Raw genomic sequence first — 25,722 nt, forward strand, 5'->3', positions numbered from 1 at the left:
ACTTCAACTCAAGTCGCAACTGACTCTCCCATTTCTAATACGCGACTGCCATCTAGTGGCAAAGGTTAGTATTCTTTCTAATTTTCGGTATGGTTTCTCTTTCTTGGATAAAGTGATTTCTCAACGACAAGTTTTGTTTCTTTTTGCGAGCCAGTAACCATAACGATGTATGAGTAACAGCGGCAGCCTACATGACAAAATGTACTGAAAACACCCAGCCCACAGCAACGTTTTTTCTCATCTATCTTAATTAACTCGATTGAATAACTAAAATAAAAACAGGCTTTTGCTGGCAGGAAAGTATCATATATTTAAAAGATTAATACATATAATGCATACATTGCTTTGACGTTCAATGTTATTTGGATTTTTAAAAAACCGTATTGTAGCATTTTAAGCATTTTTGGTTCCTTTGTGGAAACAGTGAAGTTGTCTACACAATCTGTTCTACTCACAGACTAACTGCGTCGCTGTAACTTCCCCCCATTTCTGATACGGCGATTCAATTAATTGGCAGAAAGTGGTACTTTCATTTTTTTCTTCCTTCAAGTGATTTTTCAACGATAGGTTTTTGTTTTTTTCTAGCGAGCCAGTAGGCATAACGATGTATGATTTACAGCTGCAGCCTACGTGACAAAATGTATTGACAACACCCAGCCCGACGTTTCTTTGCATCTATTTTCATTACATGAATTGAATAACTAAAAGAAATATGAAAGACATTTAAAGACTTAAAGACAGGCTTTAACTGGCAGGAGAGTATCATATTTTTAAAAGATTAACACATGAAGTCAAAAAGAAACTTTAGCGTCTGAGGTGGCTCTGCTCGAACGCTGTGTTAACAAGAGACCGTTTTGTTCAACAAAGGTATCACATGCAGGTCGTTGCGAGATGACACGCACGGGCTAACAGCAGCCAGCCAGTCCACTGTCTGTGTGAGTCAAAAAACAGGTCAGCTACGTTGGTTTACATTAATAGAAAACTTTCAGTTAAATCGCCAGCTATGTTAGTTTATTAGGCTTGTCATTAAACACGAATTAAGAGAACATACAATTTCGCTAGGAATGGTAAATTAATATGAAAATACTGTATTGAGGGCAGAGAGTTGGCATCTCTTTTAGATTTGGCTGAACAAATGCGTTTCAGGCAGCATAATTACCAGTGAAATGGAAAAGAATGATGCTGGTTAACTAGACGTTTCGTGCAATATTATCCGACACTTCATAGAGAAATTATTAAACCAAGATAAAAAGAGACATTTGGCCAATAGATGGCACCCGTGTATAAGCAGGCAGTATAGCGTAATGGTTAGGGCGGTGGATTAAGGCACGCAAATTCAGCCGTTCGATCCCCGCTGCAGCCACAATGAATTTGAATAGGTTCTTGAAGCCAATTGTTTTCATTTTGAGTGCATATTTATGGCCGAATGACTTCTCAAGCGTAAATTGTGCCTCCCCGTGTAAAAACTATGGAAATTAATTAATCTCTGCTCTCCATACAGGACTGTAGCATGTTATCACAATGTGCAAGCAAGAAGTAATTTTTGTTTCATTCTACATTGTCTGATGTGGCAAAAACTTCACACATGTTCATTTTTGGAGTGTAATCTCATCAATATACCAAGACAGGCTCAATGGCATAGCGCCACCATCTGGCAACAGGAAGTGGCTTTAATTTTACTTGACATCTTCCAATTTGGCTGAAAATGTACAAATATGTTAATTATTGGAGTGTGATCAAATCCATAAACCATACACGGCTCAATATTATAGCGCCAGCATCTGGCAACAGGAAGTGGCTTTAATTTTACTCGACATCTTCCAATTTGGCTGAAAATGTACAAATATGTTCATTTTTGGACTGAAATCAAATCCATAAACCATACACAGCTCAATATTATAGCGCCACCATCTGGCAATAGGAAGTGAGGCTTATATCATTGATGCATTCCAATAGCAGCAGCAACATCTTCATTGATCAAAGGGGAATTCCTGTGCACACTATTCGTTGTCCAGGAAGGTGATTATTTCCAAAGTGTGTACATATTGTGAAAAATGTCATTGGCACAACTATGCCACCAAGGCGGTTGCGCCCATGGTGCTTGGGCCCGTTCATTGCTGCTTGCAGCTATATTTATTATTATTATTCTTTTTCTTCAGGCAAATTGGCTTTTTTGAGGGCCTTGCCATGCGTAAAAAGTCTTGACATTTTGCACACACATCAGAAGTGGTTGCTGTCAGGAGCTCTCAGATGCTCAGACCTGGGCGTGGCCGAAGGACTCCACAGCGCCCCCTATCGCATTGTCTTCTATTGTGGGCAGGCACTTTGAGCTACCTGCACCTACTTTGGTGGCCATATAGCGCTCATCGGTCCAAACACATTTCTCATTTGGATCTTATCAAATATCCAAACAGGAAGTCAGCCATTTTGGATTTTCTGAGTTTTACACGTACTACACTTTTAAGTACTCCTCCTAGGGGGTTCATCGCATTCACACCAACTGTGGTCAGAATGGTCTCAGGATAGTCATGATGCTAAATTGCCAGGATATTTTTGATAGCTCAAACGGGACGGTCATGGGGAGGAGTACAATTTTTATGTCACGCCGCGCCAACAGGAAGTGGCCATAATTTCATGGTCTACATTGTCTGATCTGGCTGATATTTTAGAAATTTGTTTATTGTTGGAGTGTAATCACATCCATATCCCAAGAACAGGTCAATGTTATAGCGCCACCATCTGGCAATAGGAAGTGAGGTCTTTAACATATTTGTATGCATTCCTGCTAGGGCATTCAGCACATTCACACCAAATGCGGTCAGCATGATCTTAAGATAGTCCTTACGCTAAGTTGTGAAGGGATTTTTGATATCTCAAACGGTATGGAAATGGCGAGTCGTACAGTACACATATTGCGTGCAAAAAAATGACTTTTTTTTCGACATCGTCCGATCTGGCTGATATTTTACACATATGTTCACTGTAGCAGTACAATATCAGATATATACATATCAATCGGGGCGTGGCTAGACAGCGCCCCCTATAATTATTATTCTCTTTTTTTTCAATGTATTTCGCATTTTTCAGGTGCTTGCCATGGATGGAAACTCACAGAATTTTGCACACACATGAGAAGTGTTGGCTGTCAGGATGTCTCAGATGCTCAGACCTGGGCGTGGCCAAGGGACTCCACAGCGCCCCCTAATGCTTTGTCTTCTATTGTGGACAGGCACTTTGAGCTACTTTCACCTAATTTGGTATGCATGTGAAGCTCCTCTGGACAAACACATTTCTCATTCGCATTGAATCAAATATGTGAACAGGAAGTCAGCCATTTTAAATTTTGTGCATTTTACACGTACTACACTTTTAAGTACTCCTCCTAGGGGGTTCATTGCATTCACACGAAATGTGGTGAAATTGGTCTGAGGATATTCAGGATACTAATTCCAAAGGATATTTTTGATATCTCAAACGGTATGGTCATGGCGAGGCGTACAATTTTCATGTCACGCCGCGCCAACAGGAAGTAGCCATAAATTCATGGTCTACATTGTCTGATCTGGCTGATATTTTACAAATATGTTCACTGTTAGAGTGTAATCACATCCAAATACCAAGAAGAAATCAATGTTATAGCGCCACCATCTGGCAACGGAAGTGAGGTTTTTATCATGTTTGTATGTGTTCCTGCTAGGGTATTCATCACATTCACACCAAATGTAGTCATCATGATCTTAGAATAGTCCTGACCCTAAATGACGAAAGGATTTTTGATATCTCAAACGGTTTGGCAATGGCGAGGCGTATAATACACACGTTACGCCCAAAAACAGGAAGTGGGCTTAATTCCGTTCTACATCATCTGATCGGGCTGATATTTTACAAATATATTCACTTTTGGAGTGCAATCACATCCATATCCACATTCATCTGGGCGTGGCTACACAGCGCCCCCTATGGCTTTTTTCTAATATTGTGGACATATACTTTCACGTAAATGCACCACGTCTGGAAGGCATAAGGGTCTCCTCAAGACACACACATTTCTCATTTGCATCCCTTAACTTTTCCCAACAGGAAGTGAGCTATTTTGGATTTTGTGTGTTTTTAAGTGTTTTTTCACGTACCAAACTTTGAAATACTCTTCCTAGGGGGTTCATCACATTCACACAAAATGTGGTCAGCATGATATTATAGCCCTGACACACAACTATGAACTGATTTTTAATATCTTGGAATGGTATGGCTATGGTCAGCCTTAAAATTAACTTGTAATGCTGCCCAAATAGGAAAATTATATATTAAATAATTTCAAAAAGGTATTAAATTCTACATTGCCTGATTTTGAGGCTACATCTTTTCACATATGTTCATTGTTGGAGTGTCATCACATCCATTAAGTAATAATAGTTTACTATTTTCGCTGGAGACTCATTATCTCTAGTCTTAAAACTTCAACTCAAGTCGCAACTGACTCTCCCATTTCTAATACGCGACTGCCATCTATTGGCAAAAAAAAGGTATTGTTTCTCTTATTCTGGGATAAAGTGATTTCTCAACGACAGGTTTTATTAATTTTTGCGAGCCAGTAACCATAACGATGTATGAGTAACAGCGGCAGCCTACGTGACTAAATGTACTGACAACACCCAGCCTACAGCAACGTTTTTTCACATCTACCTTACTTAACTCGATTGAATAACTAAAATAAGAAACAGGCTTTTACTGGCAGGAAAGTATCCTATATGTAAAAGATTAACACATATAATGCATATATTGCATTGACGTTAAATGGTGTTAAAAAATCGTATTGTAGCATTTTAAGGACTCAATACAAAACGGCTGTTCGGAAAGTTTGTTTGAAAACCAAGAAGCCTTATTAAGGAATTCGAGCCGTTTCTATTTGACTTCATTCGATTGAAGTGAATGCCGTAACCCAATTAGTAATTCGCGTCGGAATACACATAATAGCCTACACTGTCAACGTGAAATAAAAATATATAGAGGTTTAAATCGATCCTATATTGGGACTTTTGTTATGATGGCTGGTGCAACGGGCATTTTCGGTAATGTTGACCATAATCGAATGCTAGCATTTATATCATTACACTGACCAAGTACCGTTAAAAAGCATATTTTAAGCTCCCTTCTGGAAACAGTGAAGTTGTCTACACGGTCTACTCTAATCACAGACTAACTGCGTCGCTGTAACTTCCCCCATTTCTGATACGGGGATTCCATTCATTGGCAAAAAATGGTACTTTCATTTTTTTCTTCCTTCAAGTGATTTTTCAACGATAGGTTTTTTTTATTTTTATAGCGTGCCAGTATGCATAACGATGTATGATTTACAGCTGCAGCCTCCGTGACAAAATGTAATGACAACACCCAGCCCGACGTTTCTTTGCATCTATTTTCATTATATGAATTGAATAACTAAAATAAATATTAAACACATTTAAAGACTTAAAGACAGGCTTTAACTGGCACGAGAGTATCATATATTTAAAACATGAACACATGAAGTCAAAAAGAAACGTCAGCGTTTGAGGTGTCTCTGCTCGAACGCTGTGTTAACATGAGACCGTTATGTTCACCAAAGGTATCGCATCCAGGTCGTTGCCAGATGACACGCACGGGGTAACAGCAGCCAACCTGTCCACTGTTTGTGTGAGTCAAAAAACAGGTCAACTACGTTGGTTTACATGAATATAAAACTTTCAGTTAAATCGCCAGCTATGTTAGTTTATTAGGCTTGTCATTAAACACGAATTAAGAGAACATACAATTTCGCTAGGAATGGTAACTTAATATGAAAATACTGTATTGAGGGCAGAGAGTTGGCATCTCTTTTAGATTTGGCTGAACAAATGCGTTTCAGGCAGCATAATTACCGGTGAAATGGAAAAGAATGATGCTGGCTAACTAGACGTTTCATGCAATATTATCCGACACTTCGGAGAGAAATTATTTAACCAAGATAAAAGGAAACATACAACTTTTGGCCAATAGATGGCACCCGTGTATCAGCGTGCAGTGCAGCGTAATGGTTCGGGCGGTGGATTAAGGCACGCAAATTCAGCGGTTCCATCCCCGGTGCAGCCACAATAAAATTGAACAGTTTCTTGAAGGTAATGGTTTTATTTTGAGTGCATATCTATAGCCTAATGACTTTTCAAGCATAAATTGTGCCTCCCCGTGTAAAAACTATGGAAATTAATTAATCTCTGCTCTCCATACAGGACTGTAGCATGTTCTCACAATGTTATTTTTGTTTCATTCTACATTGTCTCATGTGGCTGAAACTTCACTCATGTTCATTTTTGGAATGTAATCTCATCCATATCCCAATAAAGGCTCAATGGCATAGCACCACCTCCTGGGAACAGGAAGTGTGGCTTCATTTCATTTCACATCGTCTGATTTTGCTGACGCTTTAGAGCAGGGGTCACCAACCTTTTTGAAACTGAGAGCTACTTCATGGGTACTGAGTCATACTAAGCGCTACCAGTTTGTTTTGTCACGTGCACAATACTGACCTTTGAACTAGAGTAGGTCAGAGTTCACCTAAACTTTTCAACTTCATGGATAGTAAACATATTTTTAAGATATTGTCATTTTTAAATCTATATAAATGCAAGTGTGATTAAAAAAAAATAGCAACAGAATAAAATTAAATTTTAGATGCAGCTCACTAGTGAGTTGTGCTATTTTTAGAACAGGCCTGCGGGCGGCTCATGTGGTCCTTGGGGGCGACCTGGTGCCCGCGGGCACTGTGTTGGTGACCCCTGCTTTAGAGATATGTTCCATGTTGGATTATAATCACATCCATGTTCCAATAAATGCTCAATGTCACATCGCCACCTGCTGGCAACAGGAAGCGGCCTTAATTTCACTCAACATCTTCTGATGTGGCTTAGAATTTAGAAATAGGTTTATTATTGGAGTGTAATCAAATTCAATAACCATACATGGTTCAATATTATAGTGCCAGCATCTGGCAACAAGAAGTGAGGCTTATATCATTGATGCATTCCAATAGCAGCACCAACATCTTCATTGATCAAAGGGGAATTCCTGTGCACACTATACGTTGTCCAGGAAGGTGATTATTTCCAAAGTGTGTACATGTTGTGAAACATGTCATTGGCACAACTATGCCACCAAGGCGGATGCGCCCATGGTGCTTGGGCCCGTTCATTGCTGCTTGCAGCTATATTTAGGGCCCAAGCACCGTAGGGTGCGAAGGACCCTATTGTTATTGTAAAGATTATTATTATTATTATTATTATTATTCTTTTTTCTATATGCAAATGGGCCTTTTTGAGGTGCTTGCCATGCATAAAAAGTCTGGGAATTTTGCACACACATCAGAAATGAGGACCTTCAGGATCGATTCGATGCTCAGACCTGGGCGTGGCCGAGAGACTCCACAGCGCCCCCTATCGCATTGTCATCTATTGTGGGCAGGCACTTTGAGCTACCTTCACAAAATTTAGTAGGCATATAGCACTCCTCGGACCAAAAACATTTATAAGTTGCATCTAATCAAATATACAAACAGGAAGTCAGCCATTTTGGATTTTGTGCGTTTTACATGTACTGCACTTTTAAGTACTCCTCCTTGGGGGTTCATCACATTCACACCACCTGTGGTCAGAATGGTCTCAGGATATTCATGATGCTAAATTGCCAGGATATTTTTGATAGCTCAAACGGGACGGTCCTGGGGAGGCGTAGAATTTTTATGTCACGCCGCGCCAACAGGAAGTGGCCGTAATTTCATGGTCTACATTGTCTGATCTGGCTGATATTTTAGAAATACGTTTATTGTTGGAGTATAATCACATCCATATCCCAAGAACGGGTCAATGTTATAGCGCCACCATCTGGCAACAGGAAGTGAAGTCTTTATCATATTTGTATGCCTTCCTGCTAGGTCATTCATCACATTCACACGAAATGTGGTCAGCATGATCTTAGGATAGTCATGACCATAAGCTGTGAAGGGATTTTTGATATCTCAAATGGTATGGAAATGGCGAGTCGTACAGTACACATATTGCGTGCAAAAAAATGACTTTTTTTTTGACATCGTCCGATCTGGCTGATATTTTACAAATATGTTCACTGTTGGAGTACAATATAAAATATATACATATCAATCGGGGCGTGGCTAGACAGCGCCCCCTATAATTATTATTCTCTTTTTTTTCAATGTATTTTGCATTTTTGAGGTTCTTGCCATGGATGCAAACTCACAGAATTTTGCACACACATGAGAAGTGTTGGCTGTCAGGATGTGTCAGATGCTCAGACCTGGGCGTGGCCGAGGGACTCCACAGCGCCCCCTAATGCTTTGTCTTTTATTGTGGACAGGCACTTTGAGCTACCTTCACCTAATTTGGTATGCATGTGGGCCTCCTCTGGACAAACACGTTTCTCATTCGCATCGAATCAAATATGTGAACAGGAAGTCAGCCATTTTGAATTTTGTGCATTTTACACGTACTACACTTTTAAGTACTCCTCCTAGGGGGTTCATTGCATTCACACGAAATGTGGTCAAAGTGGTCTCAGGATAGTCATGATACTAATTCCAAAGGATATTTTTGATATCTCAAACGGTATGGTCATGGCGAGGCGTAAAATTTTCATGTCACGCCGCGCCAACAGGAAGTAGCCATAAATTCATGGTCTACATTTTCTGATCTGGCTGATATTTTACAAATATGTTCACTGTTAGAGTGTAATCACATCCATATACCAAGAAGAAATCAATGTTATAGCGCCACCATCTGGCAACGGAAGTGAGGTTTTTATCATGTTTGTATGCGTTCCTGCTAGGGTATTGATCACATTCACACCAAATGTAGTCATCATGATCTTAGAATAGTCCTGACCCTAAATGACGAAAGGATTTTTGATATCTCAAACGGTTTGGCAATGGCGAGGCGTATAATACACACGTTACGCCCAAAAACAGGAAGTGGGCTTAATTCCGTTCTACATCATCTGATCGGGCTGATATTTTACAAATATATTCACTTTTGGAGTGCAATCACATCCATATCCACATTCATCTGGGCGTGGCTACACAGCGCCCCCTATGGCTTTTTTCTAATATTGTGGACATATACTTTCACGTAAATGCACCACGTCTGGTAGGCATAAGGGTCTCCTCAAGACACACACATTTCTCATTTGCATCCCTTAACTTTTCCCAACAGGAAGTGAGCTATTTTGGATTTTGTGTGTTTTTAAGTGTTTTTTCACGTACCAAACTTTGAAATACTCTTCCTAGGGGGTTCATCACATTCACACAAAATGTGGTCAGCATGATATTATAGCCCTGACACACAACTATGAACTGATTTTTAATATCTTGGAATGGTATGGCTATGGTCAGCCTAAAAATTTACTTGTAATGCTGCCCAAACAGTTCATGTTTTAATACAATTATGTATTAAATAATTTCAAAAAGGTATTAAATTCTACATTGCCTGATTTTGAGGCTACAACTTTTCACATATGTTCATTGTTGGAGTGTCATCACATCCATTAAGCAATAATAGTTCACTATTTTCGCTGGAGACTCATTATATCCAGTCTTAAAACTTCAACGCAAGTCGCAAATGACTCTCCCATTTCTAATACGCGACTGCCATCTACTGGCAAAAGTTGGTATTGCATATATCTTGCAATGACGTTCAATGTTATTTTTTTTTTTAAAAACCGTGTTGTAGCATTTTAAGGACTCAATACAAAACAGCTGTTCGGAAAGTTAGCTTGAAAACCAAGAAGCCTTATTAAGGAATTCGAGCCGTTTCTATTTGACTTCATTCGGTTGAAGTGAATGCCGTAACCAAATTAAATGTAATTCGCGTCGGAATACACATAATAGCCTACACTGTCAACGTGAAATAAAAATATATAGAGGTTTAAATCGATCCTATATTGGGACATTTGTTATGATGGCTGGTGCAACGGGCATTTTCGGTACCGTTGACCATAATCGAATGCTAGCATTTATATCATTACACTGACCAAGTCCTGTTAAAAAGCACATCACCTTTGTGGAAACAGTGAAGTTGTCTACACAATCTATTCTACTCAGAGACTAACTGCGTCGCTGTAACTTCCCCCCATTTCTGATACGGGGATTCCATTTATTGGCCGAAAGTGGAACTTTTATATTTTTCTTCCTTCAAGTGATTTTTCAACGATAGGTTTTTTTTTCTTTTCTAGCGAGCCAGTAGGCATAACGATGTATGATTTACAGCTGCAGCCTACGTGACAAAATGTATTGACAACACCCAGCCCGACGTTTCTTTGCATCTATTTTCATTTTTGAATAGAATATCTGAAATAAATATTAAAGACATTTAATGACTGTCTTTAACTGGCAGGAGAGTAGCATATATTTAAAAGAGTCAAAAGTCAAAAAGAAACGTTAACGTTTGAGATGTCTCTGGTCGAACTCTGTGTTAACATGAGACCGTTATGTTCAACAAAGGTATGGCATGCAGGTCGTTGCGAGATGACGCGCATTGGCTAACAGCAGCCAGCCTGTCCACTGTCTGTGTGAGTCAAAAAACAGGTCACCTACGTTTGTTTACATGAATAGAAAACTTTCAGTTAAATCGCCAGATATGTTAGTTTATTTTGCTTGTCATTAAACACGAATTAAGAGAACATACAATTTCGCTAGGAATTTTTGACTTAATATGAAAATACCGGATTCAGGGCAGAGACTTGGCATCTCCTTTAGATTTGGCTGAACAAATGCGTTACAGGCAGCATAATTACCGGTGAAATGGAAAAGAATGATGCTGGCTAACTAGACGTTTAATGCAATATTATCCGACACTTCGGAGAGAAATTATTTAACCAGGATAAAAGGAAACATACAACTTTTGGCCAATAGATGGCGTACGTGTATAAGAGGGCAGTATAGCTTAATGGTTCAGACAGTGCATTAAGACATGCAAGGTCCGCGGTTCCATCCCCGGTGCGGCCACAATAAAGTTGAATACTTCCTTTACGCCAATGGTTTTATTTTGAGTGCATATTTATAACCGAATGACTTCTCAAGCGTAAATTGTGCCTCCCGCTGTAAAATCTATTGAAATTAATTCATCTCTGCTCTCCATACAGGACTGGAGCATATTATTACAATGTGCAAGCAAGAAGTAATTTTTGTTTCATTCTACATTGTCTGATGTGGCAGAAACTTCACACATGTTCATTTTTGGAGTGTAATCTCATCCAAATACCAAGAAAGGCTCAATGGCATAGCGCCACCATCTGGCAACAGGAAGTGGCTGAAAATGTACAAATATGTTAATTATTGGAGTGCAATCAAATCCATAAACCATACACGGCTCAATATTATAGCGCCACCATCTGGCAACAGGAAGTGGGTTTAATTTTACTCGACATCTTCCAATTTGGCTGAAAATGTACAAATATGTTCATTTTTGGAGTGAAATCAAATCCATAAACCATACACAGCTCAATATTATAGCGCCACCATCTGGCAATAGGAAGTGAGGCTTATATCATTGATGCATTCCAATAGCAGCAGCAACATCTTCATTGATCAAAGGGGAATTCCTGTGCACACTATACGTTGTCCAGGAAGGTGATTATTTCCAAAGTGTGTGCATATTGTGAAACATGTCATTGGCACAAATATGCCACCAAGGCGGTTGTGCCCATGGTGCTTGGGCCCGTTCATTGCTGCTTGCAGCTATATTTATTATTATTATTCTTTTTCTTCAGGCAAATGGGCTTTTTTGAGGGCCTTGCCATGCGTAAAAAGTCTTGACATTTTGCACACACATCAGAAGTGGTTGCTGTCAGGAGCTCTCAGATGCTCAGACCTGGGCGTGGCCGAGGGACTCCACAGCGCCCCCTATCGCATTGTCTTCTATTGTGGGCAGGCACTTTGAGATACCTGCACCTAATTTGGTGGCCATATAGCGCTCCTCGGTCCAAACACATTTCTCATTCGGATCTAATCAAATATCCAAACAGGAAGTCAGCCATTTTGGATTTTGTGAGTTTTACACGTACTACACTTTTAAGTACTCCTCCTAGGGGGTTCATCGCATTCACACCAACTGTGGTCAGAATGGTCTCAGGATAGTGATAATGCTAAATTGCCAGGATATTTTTGATAGCTCAAACGGGACGGTCATGGGGAGGAGTACAATTTTTATGTCACGCCGCGCCAACAGGAAGTGGCCATAATTTCATGGTCTACATTGTCTGATCTGGCTGATATTTTAGAAATTTGTTTATTGTTGGAGTGGAATCACATCCATATCCTAAGAACAGGTCAATGTTATAGCGCCACCATCTGGCAATAGGAAGTGAGGTCTTTAACATATTTGTATGCATTCCTGCTAGGGCATTCAGCACATTCACACCAAATGCGGTCAGCATGATCTTAAGATAGTCCTTACGCTAAGTTGTGAAGGGATTTTTGATATCTGAAACGGTATGGAAATGGCGAGTCGTACAGTACACATATTGCGTGCAAAAAAATGACTTTTTTTTCGACATCGTCCGATCTGGCTGATATTTTACAAATATGTTCACTGTAGCAGTACAATATCAGATATATACATATCAATCGGGGCGTGGCTAGACAGCGCCCCCTATAATTATTATTCTCTTTTTTTTCAATGTATTTTGCATTTTTGAGGTGCTTGCCATGGATGGAAACTCACAGAATTTTGCACACACATGAGAAGTGTTGGCTCTCAGGATGTATCAGATGCTCAGACCTGGGCGTGGCCAAGGAACTCCACAGCGCCCCCTAATGCTTTGTCTTTTATTGTGGACAGGCACTTTGAGCTACCTTCACCTAATTTGGTAAGCTTGTGGGGCTCCTCTTGACAAACACATTTCTCATTCGCATCGAATCAAATATGTAAACAGGAAGTCAGCCATTTTGAATTTTGTGCATTTTACACGTACTACACTTTTAAGTACTCCTCCTAGGGGGTTCATTGCATTCACACGAAATGTGGTCAAAGTGGTCTCAGGATAGTCATGATACTAATTCCAAAGGATATTTTTGATATCTCAAACGGTATGGTCATGGCGAGGCGTACAATTTTCATGTCACGCCGCGCCAACAGGAAGTAGCCATAAATTCATGCTCTACATTGTCTGATCTGGCTGATATTTTATAAATATGTTCACTGTTAGAGTGTAATCACATCCAAATACCAAGAAGAAATCAATGTTATAGCGCCACCATCTGGCAACGGATGTGACGTTTTTATCATGTTTGTATGCGTTCCTGCTAGGGTATTCATCACATTCACACCAAATGTAGTCATCATGATCTTAGAATAGTCCTGACCCTAAATGACGAAAGGATTTTTGATATCTCAAACGGTTTGGCAATGGCGAGGCGTATAATACACACGTTACGCCCAAAAACAGGAAGTGGGCTTAATTCCGTTCTACATCATCTGATCGGGCTGATATTTTACAAATATATTCACTTTTGGAGTGCAATCACATCCATATCCACATTCATCTGGGCGTGGCTACACAGCGCCCCCTATGGCTTTTTTCTAATATTGTGGACATATACTTTCACGTAAATGCACCACGTCTGGTAGGCATAAGGGTCTCCTCAAGACACACACATTTCTCTTTTGCATCCCTTAACTTTTCCCAACAGGAAGTGAGCTATTTTGGATTTTGTGTGTTTTTAAGTGTTTTTTCACGTACCAAACTTTGAAATACTCTTCCTAGGGGGTTCATCACATTCACACAAAATGTGGTCAGCATGATATTATAGCCCTGACACACAACTATGAACTGATTTTTAATATCTTGGAATGGTATGGCTATGGTCAGCCTTAAAATTAACTTGTAATGCTGCCCAAACAGTTCATGTTTTAATACAATTATGTATTAAATAATTTCAAAAAGGTATTAAATTCTACATTGCCTGATTTTGAGGCTACAACTTTTCACATATGTTCATTGTTGGAGTGTCATCACATCCATTAAGCAATAATAGTTCACTATTTTCGCTGGAGACTCATTATATCCAGTCTTAAAACTTCAACGCAAGTCGCAAATGACTCTCCCATTTCTAATACGCGACTGCCATCTAGTGGCAACGGTTAGTATTCTTTCTAATTTTCGGTATTGTTTCTCTTTTTCTTGGATATAGTGATTTCTCAACGACAAGTTTTGTTTCTTTTTGCGAGCCAGTAACCATAACGATGTATGAGTAACAGCGGCAGCCTACATGACAAAATGTACTGACAACACCCAGCCCACAGCAACGTTTTTTCTCATCTATCTTAATTAACTCGATTGAATAACTAAAATAAAAAACAGGCTTTTACTGGCAGGAAAGTATCATATATTTAAAAGATTAACACATGTAATGCATATATTGCTTTGACGTTCAATGTTATTTGAAAAAAAAAACCGTATTGTAGCATTTTAAGGACTCAATACAAAACAGCTGTTCGGAAAGTTGGCTTGAAAACCAAGAAGCCTTATTAAGGAATTCGAGCCGTTTCTATTTGACTTCATTCGATTGAAGTGAATGCCGTAACCCAATTAAATGTAATTCGCGTCGGAATACACATAATAGCCTACACTGTCAACGTGAAATAAAAATATATAGAGGTTTAAATCGATCCTGTATTGGGACATTTGTTATGATGGCTGGTGCAACGGGCATTTTCGGTACCGTTGACCATAATCGAATGCTAGCATTTATATCATTACACTGACCAAGTCCTGTTAAAAAGCTCATTTTTGGTTCCTTTGTGGAAACAGTGAAGTTGTCTACACAATCTGTTCTACTCACAGACTAACTGCGTCGCTGTAACTTCCCCCCATTTCTGATACTGCGATTCAATTTATTGCCAGAAAGTGGTACTTTCATTTTTTTCTTCCTTCAAGTAATTTTTCAACGATAGGTTTTTGTTTTTTTCTAGCGAGCCAGTAGGCATAACGATGTATGATTTACAGCTGCAGCCTACGTGACAAAATGTATTGACAACACCCAGCCCGACGTTTCTTTGCATCTATTTTCATTACATGAATTGAATAACTAAAATAAATATTAAAGACATTTAAAGACTTAAAGACAGGCTTTAACTGGCAGGAGAGTATCATATTTTTAAAAGATTAACACATGAAGTCAAAAAGAAACTTTAGCGTCTGAGGTGGCTCTGCTCGAACGCTGTGTTAACATGAGACCGTTTTGTTCAACAAAGGTATCACATGCAGGTCGTTGCGAGATGACACGCACGGGCTAACAGCAGCCAGCCAGTCCACTGTCTGTGTGAGTCAAAAAACAGGTCAGCTACGTTGGTTTACATGAATAGAAAACTTTCAGTTAAATCGCCAGCTATGTTAGTTTATTAGGCTTGTCATTAAACACGAATTAAGAGAACATACAATTTCGCTAGGAATGGTAAATTAATATGAAAATACTGTACTGAGGGCAGACAGTTGGCATCTCTTTTAGATTTGGCTGAACAAATGCGTTTCAGGCAGCATAATTACCAGTGAAATGGAAAAGAATGATGCTGGTTAACTAGACGTTTCGTGCAATATTATCCGACACTTCGTAGAGAAATTATTAAACCAAGATAAAAGGAGACATTTGGCCAATAGATGGCACCCGTGTATAAGCGGGCAGTATAGCGTAATGGTTAGGGCGGTGGATTAAGGCACGCAAATTCAGCCGTTCGATCCCCGCTGCAGCCACAATGAATTTGAATAGTTTCTTGAAGCCAATTGTTTTCATTTTGAGTGCATGTTTATGGCCTAATGACTTTTCAAGCATAAATTGTGCCTCCCCGTGTAAAAACTATGGAAATTAATTAATCTCTGCTCTCCGTACAGGACTGTAGCATGTTATCACAATGTGCAAGCAAGACGTTATTTTAATTTCATTCTACATTGTCTGATGTGGCTGAAACTTCACACGTTCATTTTTGGAGTGTAATCTCATCCATTTTCCAATAAAGGCTAAATGGCAAAGCGCCACCCGCTGGCAACAGGAAGTGAGCCTTATATTGCATTCTTAAGCATTATTTTTCAATGGGTTCATGACATTCACGGTAAATGTGGTCAGCATGATGCTAGGATGGTCCTGACAAAACAGATTTTTGATTTACTGGGATGATATAGCTATGGTCAGGCAGATAAACACATCATGCCAGACAAACAGGAAGTGGTCATACTTAAATTCTCCAATGTCTGATGTGACTGCAACTTTACACAGATGCTCAGTGTTGGAGTGTAATCAAATCCATATTCCAAAAACGACTCAATGTTATAGCAGCATCATCTGGAAACAGGAATTGACCTTAATTTCGCTGAACATCTTCCGAAGTGGCTGAAAATGTACAAATATGTTTATTTCTGGAGTGTAATCAAATTCAAAAAACATACATGGATCAAAAATATAGCGCCACCATCTGGCAACAGGAAGTGAGGCTTATATCATTGATGCATTCCAATAGCAGCGCCAACATCTTCATTGATCAAAGGGAAATTCCTGTGCACACTATACGTTGTCCAGGAAGGTGATTATTTCCAAAGTGTGTACATGTTGTGAAACATGTCATTGGCAGAACTATGCCACCAAGGCGGTTGCCCCCATGGGGCTTGGGCCCGTTCATTGCTGCTTGCAGCTATATTTAGGGCCCAAGCACCGTAGGGTGCGAAGGACCCTATTGTTATTGGAAGGATTATTATTATTATTATTATTATTATTATTATTATTATTATTATTCTTTCTCTTCCGTCAAATGGGCATTTTTGAGGGCCTTGCCATGGCTAAAAAGTCTTGAAATTTTGCAGACACATCAGAAGTGGTGGCCGTCAGGATCTGTCAGATGCTCAGACCTGGGTGTGGCCGAGGGACTCCACAGCGCCACCTATTGCGCTGACCCCCCCCCCCCCATTGCATTGTTGTCTATTGTGGGCAGGCACTTTGAATTACATGAAACTAATTTGGTAACCATGTGTGGCTCCTCAATTCAAACACATTTCTCATTCACATTGATGCAAATATGCGAACAGGAAGTGAGCTATTTTGGATTTTGTGTGTGTTACACGTACTACTCTTTTACGTACTCCTCCTAGGGGGTTCATCGCATTCACACCAACTGTGGTCAGAATGGTCTCAGGATATTCATGATGCTAAATTGCCAGGATATTTTTGATAGCTCAAACGGGATGGTCATGGCGAGGCGTGCAATTTTTATGTCACGCCGCGCCAACAGGAAGTGGTCATAATTTCAAGGTCTACATCGTCTGATCTGGCTGATATTTTAGAAATATGTTTAGTTTTGGAGTATAATCACATCCATATCCCAAGAACGGGTCAATGTTATAGCGCCACCATCTGGCAACAGGAAGTGAGGTCTTTATCATATTTGTATGCCTTCCTGCTAGGGCATTCATCACATTCACACGAAATGTGGTCCGCATGATCTTAGGATAGTCATGACCATAAGCTGTGAAGGGATTTTTGATATCTCAAACGGTATGGAAATGGCGAGTCGTACAGTACACATATTGCGTCCAAAAAAATGACTTTTTTTTCGACATCGTCCGATCTGGCTGATATTTTACAAATATGTTCACGGTTGGAGTACAATATGAAATATATACATATCAATCGGGGCGTGGCTAGACAGCGCCCCCTATAATTATTATTCACTTTTTTTTCAATGTATTTAGCATTTTTGAGGTGCTTGCCATGGATGGAAACTCACGGAATTTTGCACACAAATGACAAGTGTTGGCTGTCAGGACCTATCAGATGCTCAGACCTGGGCGTGGCCGAGGGACTCCACAGCACCCCCTAATGCTTTGTCTTCTATTGTGGACAGGCACTTTGAGCTACCTTCACCTAATTTGGTATGCATGTGGGGTTCCTCTGGACAAACACATTTCTCATTCGCATCAAATCAAATATGTGAACAGGAAGTCAGCCATTTTGAATTTTGTGCATTTTACACGTACTACACTTTTAAGTACTCCTCCTAGGGGGTTCATTGCATTCACACGATATGTGGTCAAAGCGGTCTCAGGATAGTCATGATACTAATTCCAAAGGATATTTTTGAAATCTCAAACGGTATGGTCATGGCGAGGCGTACAATTTTCATGTCACGTCGCGCCAACAGGAAGTTGCCATAAATTCATGGTCTACATTGTCTGATCTGGCTGATATTTTACAAATATGTTCAATGTTGGAGTGTAATCACATCCATATACCAAGAAGAAATCAATGTTATAGCGCCACCATCTGGCAACGGAAGTGAGGTTTTTATCATGTTTGTATGCGTTCCTGCTAGGGTATTCATCACATTCACACCAAATGTAGTCATCATGATCTTAGAATAGTCCTGACCCTAAATGACGAAAGGATTTTTGATATCTCAAACGGTTTGGCAATGGCGAGGCGTATAATACACACGTTACACCCAAAAACAGGAAGTGGGCTTAATTCCGTTCTACATCATCTGATCGAGCTGATATTTTACAAATATATTCACTTTTGGAATGCAATCACATCCATATCCACATTCTTCTGGGCGTGGCTACACAGCGCCCCCTATGGTTTTTTTCTAATATTGTGGACATATACTTTCACGTAAATGCACCACGTCTGGTAGGCATAAGGGTCTCCTCAAGACACACACATTTCTCATTTGCATCCCTTAACTTTTCCCAACAGGAAGTGAGCTATTTTGGATTTTGTGTGTTTTTAAGTGTTTTTTCACGTACCAAACTTGGAAATACTCTTCCTAGGGGGTTCATCACATTCACACAAAATGTGGTCAGCATGATATTATAGCCCTGACACACAACTATGAACTGATTTTTAATATCTTGGAATGGTATGGCTATGGTCAGCCTTAAAATTAACTTGTAATGCTGCCCAAACAGGAAAATTATGTATTAAATCATTTCAAAAAGGTATTAAATTCTACATTGCCTGATTTTGAGGCTACAACTTTTCACATATGTTCATTGTTGGAGTGTCATCACATCCATTAAGCAATAATAGTTCACTATTTTCGCTGGAGACTCATTATATCCAGTCTTAAAACTTCAACGCAAGTCGCAAATGACTCTCCCATTTCTAATACGCGACTGCCATCTACTGGCAAAAGTTGGTATTGCATATATCTTGCAATGACGTTCAATGTTATTTGGTTTAAAAAAAACCGTGTTGTAGCATTTTAAGGACTCAATACAAAACAGCTGTTCGGAAAGTTAGCTTGAAAATCAAGAAGCCTTATTAAGGAATTCGAGCCGTTTCTATTTGACTTCATTCGGTTGAAGTGAATGCCGTAACCCAATTAAATGTAATTCGCGTCGGAATACACATAATAGCCTACACTGTCAACGTGAAATGAAAATATATAGAGGTTTAAATCGATCCTATATTGGGACATTTGTTATGATGGCTGGTGCAACGGGCATTTTCGGTACCGTTGACCATAATCGAATGCTAGCATTTATATCATTACACTGACCAAGTCCTGTTAAAAAGCACATTTTTGGTTCCTTTGTGGAAACAGTGAGGTTGTCTACACAATCTATTCTACTCACAGACTAACTGCGTCGCTGTAACTTCCCTCCATTTCTGATACGGGGATTCCATTTATTTGCAGAAAGTGGTACTTTTATTTTTTTCTTCCTTCAAGTGATTTTTCAACGATAGGTTTTTGTTTTTTTCTAGCAGCAGTAGGCATAACGATGTATGATTTACAGCTGCAGCCTACGTGACAAAATGTATTGACAACACTCAGCCCGACGTTTCTTTGCATCTATTTTCATTATATGAATTGAATATCTGAAATAAATATTAAAGACATTTAATGACTGTCTTTAACTGGCAGGAGAGTATCATATATTTAAAAGAGTAAGACATGAAGTCAAAAAGAAACGTGAGCGTTTGAGGTGGCTCTGGTCGAACTCTGTGTTAACATGAGACCGTTATGTTCAACAAAGGTATCGCATGCAGGTCCTTGCGAGATGACAGGCATGGGCTAACAGCAGCCAGCCTGTCCACTGTCTGTGTGAGTCAAAAAACAGGTCAGCTACGTTGGTTTACAAGAATAGAAAACTTTCAGTTAAATCGCCAGCTATGTTTATTTATTAGGCTTGTCATTAAACACGAATTAAGAGAACATACAATTTCGCTAGGAATGGTAACTTAATATGAAAATACTGTATTGAGGGCAGAGAGTTGGCATCTCTTTTAGATTTGGCTGAACGAATGCGTTTCAGGCAGCATAATTACCGGTGAAATGGAAAAGAATGATGCTGGCTAACTAGACGTTTCATGCAATATTATCCGACACTTTGTAGAGAAATTATTAAACCAAGATAAAAGGAGACATTTGGCCAATAGATGGCACCCGTGTATAAGCGGGCAGTATAGCGTAATGGTTAGGGCGGTGGATTAAGGCACGCAAATTCAGCCGTTCGATCCCCGCTGCAGCCACAATGAATTTGAATAGTTTCTTGAAGCCAATTGTTTTCATTTTGAGTGCATATTTATGGCCTAATGACCTTTCAAGCATAAATTGTGCCTCCCCGTGTAAAAACTATGGAAATTAATTAATCTCTGCTCTCCATACAGGACTGTAGCATGTTATCACAATGTTCAAGCTAGAAGTTATTTTTGTTTCATTCTACATTGTCTCATGTGGCTGAAACTTCACTCATGTTCATTTTTGGAATGTAATCTCATCCATATCCCAATAAAGGCTCAATGGCATAGCACCACCTCCTGGGAACAGGAAGTGTGGCTTCATTTCATTTCACATCGTCTGATTTTGCTGACGCTTTAGAGCAGGGGTCACCAACCTTTTTGAAACTGAGAGCTACTTCATGGGTACTGAGTCATACTAAGCGCTACCAGTTTGTTTTGTCACGTGCACAATACTGACCTTTGAACTAGAGTAGGTCAGAGTTCACCTAAACTTTTCAACTTCATGGATAGTAAACATATTTTTAAGATATTGTCATTTTTAAATCTATATAAATGCAAGTGTGATTAAAAAAAAATAGCAACAGAATAAAATTAAATTTTAGATGCAGCTCACTAGTGAGTTGTGCTATTTTTAGAACAGGCCTGCGGGCGACTCATGTGGTCCTTGGGGGCGACCTGGTGCCCGCGGGCACCGTGTTGGTGACCCCTGCTTTAGAGATATGTTCCATGTTGGATTATAATCACATCCATGTTCCAATAAATGCTCAATGTCACATCGCCACCTGCTGGCAACAGGAAGCAGCCTTAATTTCACTCAACATCTTCTGATGTGGCTTAGAATTTAGGAATAGGTTTATTATTGGAGTGTTATCAAATTCAAAAATCATACATGGTTCAATATTATAGCGCCAGCATCTGGCAACAGGAAGTGAGGCTTATATCATTGATGCATTCCAATAGCAGCACCAACATCTTCATTGATCAAAGGGGAATTCCTGTGCACACTATACGTTGTCCAGGAAGGTGATTATTTCCAAAGTGTGTACATGTTGTGAAACATGTCATTGGCACAACTATGCCACCAAGGCGGATGCGCCCATGGTGCTTGGGCCCGTTCATTGCTGCTTGCAGCTATATTTAGGGCCCAAGCACCGTAGGGTGCGAAGGACCCTATTGTTATTGGAAGGATTATTATTATTATTATTATTATTATTAGGGCCCAAGCACCGTAGGGTGCGAAGGACCCTATTGTTATTGGAAGGATTATTATTATTAGGGCCCAAGCACCGTAGGGTGCGAAGGACCCTATTGTTATTGGAAGGATTATTATTATTATTATTATTATTATTATTATTATTATTATTCTTTCTCTTCCGTCAAATGGGCATTTTTGAGGGCCTTGCCATGGCTAAAAAGTCTTGAAATTTTGCAGACACATCAGAAGTGGTGGCCGTCAGGATCTATCAGATGCTCAGACCTGGGTGTGGCCGAGGGACTCCACAGCGCCCCCTATTGCGCTGACCCCCCCCCCCCCCATTGCATTGTTGTCTATTGTGGGCAGGCACTTTGAACTACATGAAACTAATTTGGTAAACATGTGTGGCTCCTCAATTCAAACACATTTCTCATTCGCATTTATGCAAATATGCGAACAGGAAGTGAGCTATTTTGGATTTTGTGTGTTTTACACGTACTACACTTTTACGTACTCCTCCTAGGGGGTTCATAGCATTCACACCAACTGTGGTCAGAATGGTCTCAGGATATTCATGATGCTAAATTGCCAGGATATTTTTGATAGCTCAAACGGGATGGTCATGGCGAGGCGTGCAATTTTTATGTCACGCCGCGCCAACAGGAAGTGGTCATAATTTCATGGTCTACATCGTCTGATCTGGCTGATATTTTAGAAATATGTTTAGTGTTGGAGTATAATCACATCCATATCCCAAGAACGGGTCAATGTTATAGCGCCACCATCTGGCAACAGGAAGTGAGGTCTTTATCATATTTGTATGCCTTCCTGCTAGGGCATTCATCACATTCACACGAAATGTGGTCAGCATGATCTTAGGATAGTCATGACCATAAGCTGTGAAGGGATTTTTGATATCTCAAACGGTATGGAAATGGCGAGTCGTACAGTACACATATTTCGTGCAAAAAAATGACTTTTTTTTCGACATCGTCCGATCTGGCTGATATTTTACAAATATGTTCACTGTTGGAGTACAATATGAAATATATACATATCAATCGGGGCGTGGTTAGACAGCGCCCCCTATAATTATTATTCTCTTTTTTTTCAATGTATTTTGCATTTTTCAGGTGCTTGCCATGGATGGAAACTCACGGAATTTTGCACACACATGAGAAGTGTTGGCTCTCAGGACGTATCAGATGCTCAGACCTGGGCGTGGTCGAGGGACTCCACAGCGGCCCCTAATGCTTTGTCTTCTATTGTGGACAGGCACTTTGAGCTACCTTCACCTAATTTGGTATGCATGTGGGGCTCCTCTGGACAAACACATTTCTCTTTCGCATCGAATCAAATATGTGAACAGGAAGTCAGCCATTTTGAATTTTGTGCATTTTACACGTACTACACTTTTAAGTACTCCTCCTAGGGGGTTCATTGCATTCACACGAAATGTGGTCAAAGTGGTCTCAGGATAGTCATGATACTAATTCCAAAGGATATTTTTGATATCTCAAACGGTATGGTCATGGCGAGGCGTACAATTTTCATGTCACGCCGCGCCAACAGGAAGTAGCCATAAATTCATGCTCTACATTGTCTGATCTGGCTGATATTTTACAAATATGTTCACTGATAGAGTGTAATCACATCCAAATACCAAGAAGAAATCAATGTTATAGCGCCACCATCTGGCAACGGAAGTGAGTTTTTTATCATGTTTGTATGTGTTCCTGCTAGGGTATTCATCACATTCACACCAAATGTAGTCATCATGATCTTAGAATAGTCCTGACCCTAAATGACGAAAGGATTTTTGATATCTCAAACGGTTTGGCAATGGCGAGGCGTATAATACACACGTTACGCCCAAAAACAGGAAGTGGGCTTAATTCCGTTCTACATCATCTGATCGGGCTGATATTTTACAAATATATTCACTTTTGGAGTGCAATCACATCCATATCCACATTCATCTGGGCGTGGCTACACAGCGCCCCCTATGGCTTTTTTCTAATATTGTGGACATATACTTTCACGTAAATGCACCACGTCTGGTAGACATAAGGGTCTCCTCAAGACACACACATTTCTCATTTGCATCCCTTAACTTTTCCCAACAGGAAGTGAGCTATTTTGGATTTTGTGTGTTTTTAAGTGTTTTTTCACGTACCAAACTTTGAAATACTCTTCCTAGGGGGTTCATCACATTCACACAAAATGTGGTCAGCATGATTTTATAGCCCTGACACACAACTATGAACTGATTTTTAATATCTTGGAATGGTATGGCTATGGTCAGCCTTAAAATTAACTTGTAATGCTGCCCAAACAGTTCATGTTTTAATACAATTATGTATTAAATAATTTCAAAAAGGTATTAAATTCTACATTGCCTGATTTTGAGGCTACAACTTTTCACATATGTTCATTGTTGGAGTGTCATCACATCCATTAAGCAATAATAGTTCACTATTTTCGCTGGAGACTCATTATATCCAGTCTTAAAACTTCAACGCAAGTCGCAAATGACTCTCCCATTTCTAATACGCGACTGCCATCTACTGGCAAAAGTTGGTATTGTATATATCTTGCAATGACGTTCAATGTTATTTGGTTTATAAAAAACCGTGTTGTAGCATTTTAAGGACTCAATACAAAACAGCTGTTCGGAAAGTTGGCTTGAAAACCAAGAAGCGTTATTAAAGAATTCGAGCCGTTTCTATTTGACTTCATTCGATTGAAGTGAATGCCGTAACCCAATTAAATGTAATTCGCGTCGGAATACACACAATCGCCTACACTGTGAACGTGAAATAAAAATATATAGAGGTTTAAATCGATCCTATATTGGGACATTTGTTATGATGGCTGGTGCAACGGGCATTTTCGGTACCGTTGACCATAATCGAATGCTAGCATTTATATCATTACACTGACCAAGTCCTGTTAAAAAGCACATTTTTGGTTCCTTTGTGGAAACAGTGAAGTTGTCTACATAATCTATTCTACTCACAGACTAACTGCGTCGCTGTAACTTCCCCCCATTTCTTATACGGGGATTCCATTTATTTGCTGAAAGTGGTACTTTTTTTTTTTTCTTCCTTCAAGTGATTTTTCAACGATAGGTTTTTGTTTTTTTCTAGCAGCAGTAGGCATAACGATGTATGATTTACAGCTGCAGCCTACGTGACAAAATGTATTGACAACACCCAGCCCGACGTTTCTTTGCATCTATTTTCATTCTATGAATTGAATATCTGAAATAAATATTAAAGACATTTAATGACTGTCTTTAACTGGCAGGAGAGTAGCATATATTTAAAAGAGTCAAAAGTCAAAAAGAAACGTTAACGTTTTAGATGGCTCTGGTCGAACTCTGTGTTAACATGAGACCGTTATTTTCAAAAAAGGTATGGCATGCAGGTCGTTGGCTAACAGCAGCCAGCCTGTCCACTGTCTGTGTGAGTCAAAAAACAGGTCAGCTACGTTTGTTTACATGAATAGAAAACTTTCAGTTAAATCGCCAGATATGTTAGTTTATTTTGCTTGTCATTAAACACGAATTAAGAGAACATACAATTTCGCTAGGAATTTTTGACTTAATATGAAAATACCGGATTGAGGGCAGAGACTTGGCATCTCCTTTAGATTTGGCTGAACAAATGCGTTTCAGGCAGCATAATTACCGGTGAAATGGAAAAGAATGATGCTGGCTAACTAGACGTTTATTGCAATATTATCCGACACTTAGGAGAGAAATTATTTAACCAAGATAAAAGGAAACATACAACTTTTGGCCAATAGATGGCGTACGTGTATAAGAGGGCAGTATAGCTTAATGGTTCAGACAGTGGATTAAGACAGGCAAGGTCCTCGGTTCCATCCCCGGTGCGGCCACAATAAAGTTGAATAGTTTCTTTACGCCAATGGTTTTATTTTGAGTGCCTTTTTTTAACCGAATGACTTCTCAAGCGTAAATTGTGCCTCCCGCTGT

The sequence above is a fragment of the Conger conger genome, chromosome 8 (genome assembly GCF_963514075.1).
Source record: "Conger conger chromosome 8, fConCon1.1, whole genome shotgun sequence".
NCBI lineage: Eukaryota > Metazoa > Chordata > Actinopteri > Anguilliformes > Congridae > Conger > Conger conger.